This window comes from Primulina huaijiensis, chromosome 2 (assembly GCF_012295235.1).
Source record: "Primulina huaijiensis isolate GDHJ02 chromosome 2, ASM1229523v2, whole genome shotgun sequence".
NCBI lineage: Eukaryota > Viridiplantae > Streptophyta > Magnoliopsida > Lamiales > Gesneriaceae > Primulina > Primulina huaijiensis.
The window spans coordinates 18813228-18819227 of NC_133307.1; the positions used below are offsets into that span (position 1 = coordinate 18813228).

At 37.0% G+C, this 6000-nt stretch overlaps 1 long non-coding RNA gene across 2 annotated transcripts; it reads right to left on the reverse strand.

The window, feature by feature from the left end:
- Positions 1–329: 329 nt before the first annotated feature.
- Positions 330–2666, reverse strand: LOC140959487 (uncharacterized). Of its 2 annotated transcripts, none has more exons than XR_012171999.1 (2): positions 703–2666; positions 330–632 (listed from the first exon to the last, which is right to left on the reverse strand). It is a non-coding gene; the product is annotated as an uncharacterized lncRNA (long non-coding RNA). The 2 variants fall into 2 exon arrangements; XR_012172000.1 differs by having other exon boundaries at positions 330–667.
- Between the last annotated feature and the right edge of the window lie 3334 nt (positions 2667–6000).

A 6000-nucleotide genomic window follows, 5' to 3' on the forward strand; every position in this document is an offset into this window, starting at 1 on the left:
AATGGAAAGCAAGTGTTGAAACAAAAATGGCCGAAGAGTCTAACCATTCTATTGAAAGATGTACAACTCATCTAAAACTGATTCACAACTAGTATGGAACAAGTTATTATTTGGCTAGCCTCCACGTCCTTAAATTGCGTACTCAAGGTACGACTAGTTACAAGTTCTTCACCTTCAATTGCTTTATATCCCTCACTTAGATTGTAACGTCTATTCGTTTTAAAATGCGAAAATATTTTTTTTTTCTCACATTTTCGAAATAACATTTATAATAATCATATTTATTTTAACATAAAAATAGTGCGGTTTAAAATAATCAAACTCATTCAAAATCATACGTAAACATAAACGAATAAAATCGTAAAATCATCATCGTAAGAAAATGTTCATCTCCTCTCAATTTCATAAATCATAATGCGGAAAACATGTGGTCCTCGGGTCATGTCACCGCACCAGGACTGCCTACTCAGAGTTCGGCATCTCCAGTCTCCTCATTATGAAGCTCACCTGCATCACACACGCCTAGTGAGTCTAAAGACTCAGCACACCTGTATCAGGAATAACAAGTACATATACAGGCACACAACAGTGAAAAATATCACACTCAACATATCTTTCATGAACTTAAAAACCTTAATGCCAACATACCTTTCATGAATTTTAAAAGCTTAATGCCAACCTACCTTTTCTGACCTTTAAAACATGAACATAAACGTGTCGTATAAAATCATGTCGTGTCAAATCATGTCATCTCATATCATCATATACGTGTCAAAAAAGCTCATCGTGTCATCATAAACTTAAACATTTTCTTTAATTGAATTCAGTTCATTAGTTATGACTTTCGTATCAGCTCTATCGTATCAGCTCTATCGATGGATCCATCTATAAAACCGTGGTACCCGGTGGCGGGGAACATCAGCGACAGCATTACCCGCCCACTGAGCCCGGGCCTCAGCTCATCAAATCTCATGTCATCGTATACATATACATCGTCAGTCACAACCAAATCACATCCTTCAAAAATAACATCATATTCACCACTTAATAAAAACATGCATATACGTAACATTTTTCTTAAAACCAAGCATGCGACGTATTTATCATAATTCCATAAAAATAATAAACGTGATGCATAAACATTTAAATCATGATAAAATGTTCTCAGGGCGCTGCCAGGACCAAAATCTCACCCCGGGTGCAAAATGACCATTTTGCCCCTGAAAACCCAAAAATTATAACTTCAGCCCTAGGCCTCCAAGATTCACCCGACGCTTACCATACTCCTTAAAATATCCCAAAATATTTTTAAAATATTTTTAGACGTAAATTAGAGCCAAAAATCCTAACTTAATCGATTCGTTTTAAAATTTAGACCGGGGTCTCGGTTTAAACCCGAATCGCCTCGAAATTGAATCAAGACTTTCCCAACTTTGTATCACACCTTAAAAACACTATGATGCTCTTAAATTAATGCCAACAGTTCCCTACCCCACGACTAGAATTTTCAAAACATCACAAAATATCTTGCCCCTTCGCTCTTGTACTTTATTTCCTTATCTTCCCCAAGAAACTCACGCCTCTAGCTAATCCATCGTGTCAACCATTAACCAGCCTATAGTGGACCTAGACCAGACTCCAAGGAACGTCCAAGAACCCAGCCACCAGCCCCCATGGTCGCAGCCACACCCCTATGATCGCTAGTCGCCACGCAAATGCCATTCCTGGCCTCCCTCTAACTCCCAACTCGTAGCCTCTACAGCGTCGATACCAGCAGCGTGCAGCCACTCCAGGCTATGATTCGGACCAATCGTGGTCTAGTTCACACCTTGGAACAGCCCTTCACGCCACTGGTTTCAACCCAAACTCCCGATCTGCTCAACCCCCAGCCCCTAGTGCCAACTCGCGACCCCACAGCTCGTCACCAACCCGAAGACAGCCTACTGTCGAGTGCAGCAACCCTGTCATCAAGCCACACGACATCCCCTTGCAACCCAAAATGCGAAAACATAAGCAACACAACAACTCATGAGATAATATCATGCAAAACCGAATGATCTCTCATGCCAGCCACACCCCTATGATCGCTAGTCGCCACGCAAATGCCATTCCCGGCCTCCCTCTAACTCCCAACTCGTAGCCTCTACAGCATCGATACCAGCAGCGTGCAGCCACTCCAGGCTATGATTCGGACCCATCGTGGTCTAGTTCACACCTTGGAACAGCCCTTCACGCCACTGGTTTCAACCCAAACTCCCGATCTGCTCAACCCCCAGCCCCTAGTGCCAACTCGCGACCCCACAGCTCGTCACCAACCCGAAGACAGCCTACTGTCGAGTGCAGCAACCCTGTCATCAAGCCACACGACATCCCCTTGCAACCCAAAATGCGAAAACATAAGCAACACAACAACTCATGAGATAAAATCATGCAAAACCGAATGATCTCTCATGCCACTGCCCAGATCGAAAGTTTACATGAAGGTAAGCACACACAGTAGTAATGTTAACGTGCGTGATGCAGAAATGAAGTGACAAGCGTGCCTTATGATGAATAATCTGGATAAACAATCGAGGAATCCCGGCCGAAGTGGTGAGTTTATTGTTTGAAGTTGAAAAGGGAGTCAACGAATTCTTGCAGCAGTAGAATCACGCGTATGAATGTGAGTGGAGGGGGTAGCCGGTTGAGTGGAGAGTTATTGGATTAATGGAAATGCTTAGGGAGAACTTAATTGTCCATTATGTTGATAATAATTAATTGATGGGCCTCAAAATTTCATTTTTAAAATTTTAAAAGAGTTTTAAGTCCAATAAGTTTAAAAGTAAGTCCAATAAATCCAAACACACTCATTTTAAAAATATTAGTCGAAACCTTAACACGTCTCCCGATTCGATAAAATTTGCGTATCGTTAAAAATAAAGTCCTGCGGGTAAAAATACCCAGAAAAATTCCATTATTTGAAAAATCCACTTAAAACACTATATATTAATTTATAAAAATTAATCATGTAATTAAAATACTTTTCCTAAAAATTCTCCGGTCTCCGTTCCTCGTTCGAGCGTAAAATGCACTTAGAAAACCCTAATGCATGAATTTTTAAAATGTATGGAATAAATTCTACAATGCATGAATTATGCATAAAATGCATAAAAATAATTAAACACAAATTAATAAAATAAACATGCATTTTAAGCTATAAAAGAATTTAATAAAATACCAAAAAAATTTAATAATTTACATGCATGTGGTTCACGTGGACTTTTCGATTTTCGGAACGTTACATGGATCTTCTAACTCGAGCATGCTATCATCATAACCCACCATGTCACCCTCACTCTAGGATTCAAACTCCCTGTGAGTGTTCATAGTCATAACCCTCTTATTTGTGTATTGGCTAGCAATATGACTAATTTATTTACACTTAAAGCATTTAATATCTTTAGAGAGATTAGTAGGACTTTCGGATTTACCTTGTATTCCTTAATTAGTTTTTCTTGCTTGCTTTCAGTTTTGGACTCGGTCACTACCTTGTCTTCTTAACGTTTTGCAACATTTGGATGCCAAGAAGATGACAAACTCCCAATTTTATTTGTGCAACCAACTCCCCTCCTCTCGAGTTTTTTTCCTACCTTGATCACCATTAGCACCATCTCATCTTAGTCTAGATGGTATCTAAACTCAAATTGATCTTGAATCTCCCTATTCAATCTATATAAAAATCGAGCCATAGTAGCCTCCTTATCATCCTCTATATTGACCCTAATCATAGCCACTTCCATTTCTTTATGGTAGTCTTCAACATTTTTGGTACCTTGCCTCAAGCTTCACAATTTCTTAAACAACTCCCGAAAGTAACGGTTAAGCACAACTCTCTTTCACATAACTCTCTTCATCTCCTCCCATGCCTCAATGTGCCTCTCATTGTACTTCTTCCTATTAATCACCATTTGATCCCACCAAATAATAAAATACTCTAGAAATTCGACCATTATCAACCTAATTTTCTTGAGTTCGGAGTAGTTGTGACAATTAAATACAAACTTTACTCTTTTCTCTAACTCTAAATAAGCTTCTTGATCGAATTTACCATGAAAAAAAGGTACATTCATATTGATATTACCCATGTTATCATCCTATCTATCCCCTTAATTGTATTTCTCATGCACAAATTTCTTTCTACCTCTACCAAACCCTTGATCATTTTTATTCATTTCCCAATTCTCATTTTGATTCTCAGATTCACCTCCGACCTCAAATTCATCCTCTTCTTGCCCATTTCTCACTGTTCTAGACCTAGATTTACCTCTGCTTGTAGCATTAACCTTAAACCTACTCATCCTCTCATGAAGCAACTCTAATTCAACCATCATCAACCCACTGATTCAATCAAACAAAGCCTCCATCTGAACTTTAGAAAGCCCTTGGTTCGGGCTATCCCCTACTTCTTTATCATATATTCTAATAGGAATTTGTACATGAATTTTTTTTAGAATTCGAAATAAGAAAAACACTCAACGAATTCTCACTAATCATCCAAATAGAGTCACTCAGACTTAGTTTTTTTTTTTTTTTTTTTATCATCAGTATAAATACCTCACACGTCACTGCAAATAAAAGCACTCACACTCAAGTTATCCACTTAAATATTGACAACTCTCCAGAAGCATGTACTTAGGTTTTGTAGCTTGTGTGCATCAAATTTCAAAGTGAATCTCTATGACATTTGAAACTTGACTCACTTGAAGTGCACACAAAAAATTGAATTTGAAGACTATTTAAGGATTAGAATAAGATTCAAACACAATAAAGAAATGCTTTAAGATTCTAAAGGTGCAAGCTATAATATATATATTTATATATTTTTTTAACTTGACCGACAAGAAACAGAAAAAAGAGACAGGCGGGTTTTCAAAAATCGCAAGAAACAATCAAGAATCCCAAGAAAATTAAAACACGAGAAATAATATAAATTAAAGTGATTCAAGAATGCAAGAAGTGGATCTCAAGAGTCCAAGAAACTAAAACAAAAGAACCCTTGTTGAATCCTTGCGACTCTAGGTACGAAAATAGCCATGGATAATATTGAAATCTTAACGCTTGACACAAGGAACAACTTACTTGTCTCGAGAACTTTTGCTCTAATATCAAATGATATAAAAATCCTCGTAGGCATGAAAAACCAACACGAAATTGATGTCAATTGTGCGATCAATTCAAGTATCAACAAGAATTCTAGTAAAAACTTGGTCCCAATATTTGAAACAATTGTTTGTGAAATCACCCTAAACTAGATTGTCTAAAAACGAACACACAACAAAAAGACAAATGGCAAAAACTTGTGTTAGACGGTTTCACGGATCGTATTTTGTGAGACAAATATCTTATTTAGCTCATCCATGAAAAAGTATCACTTTTTATGCTAAGAGTATTACTTTTTATTGTGAATATCGGTAGGGTTGACAGTCTCACAAATAAAGATTTATGAGACCGTTTCACAAGAGACCTACTCAAGACAAATTCAAATATTGAACGGAAAATAACATTCTGAATAATTATTTGTAAATTTCTTTTTTCACAAATATATAGGCAAAGGTATGAATAAAAAGTTTTCTATTTCCTTCCAATCTATTCTCCCTAGATTTTAGGTAACAAATCTTCTAATTATGGGAGAAACCTCAGGAACATAAAATATGCTTATTTATCACCAAATTAAATAGATAATTTCGAATTTATACTAGATCAAATTTTAAAAAAAAATCATAAAAAAGTCTACGTACGCCTTAGTCAAATAAGCCACTCCCGGTGCCATACATTCCGGAATGTACGCACATGATCTAATCGTCACACTTTACTTGATCATCATGGAGTTAAATAATATTTAATATACAATCTTTAGATAATTGTCATGCATGGCAAACCTATTGTGCCTTGAGTCCATGCACGTAACTCCTTCTCGGGTGTTCAAAATGAGCCCATGAAATGCTTAATTATTTGAACTTT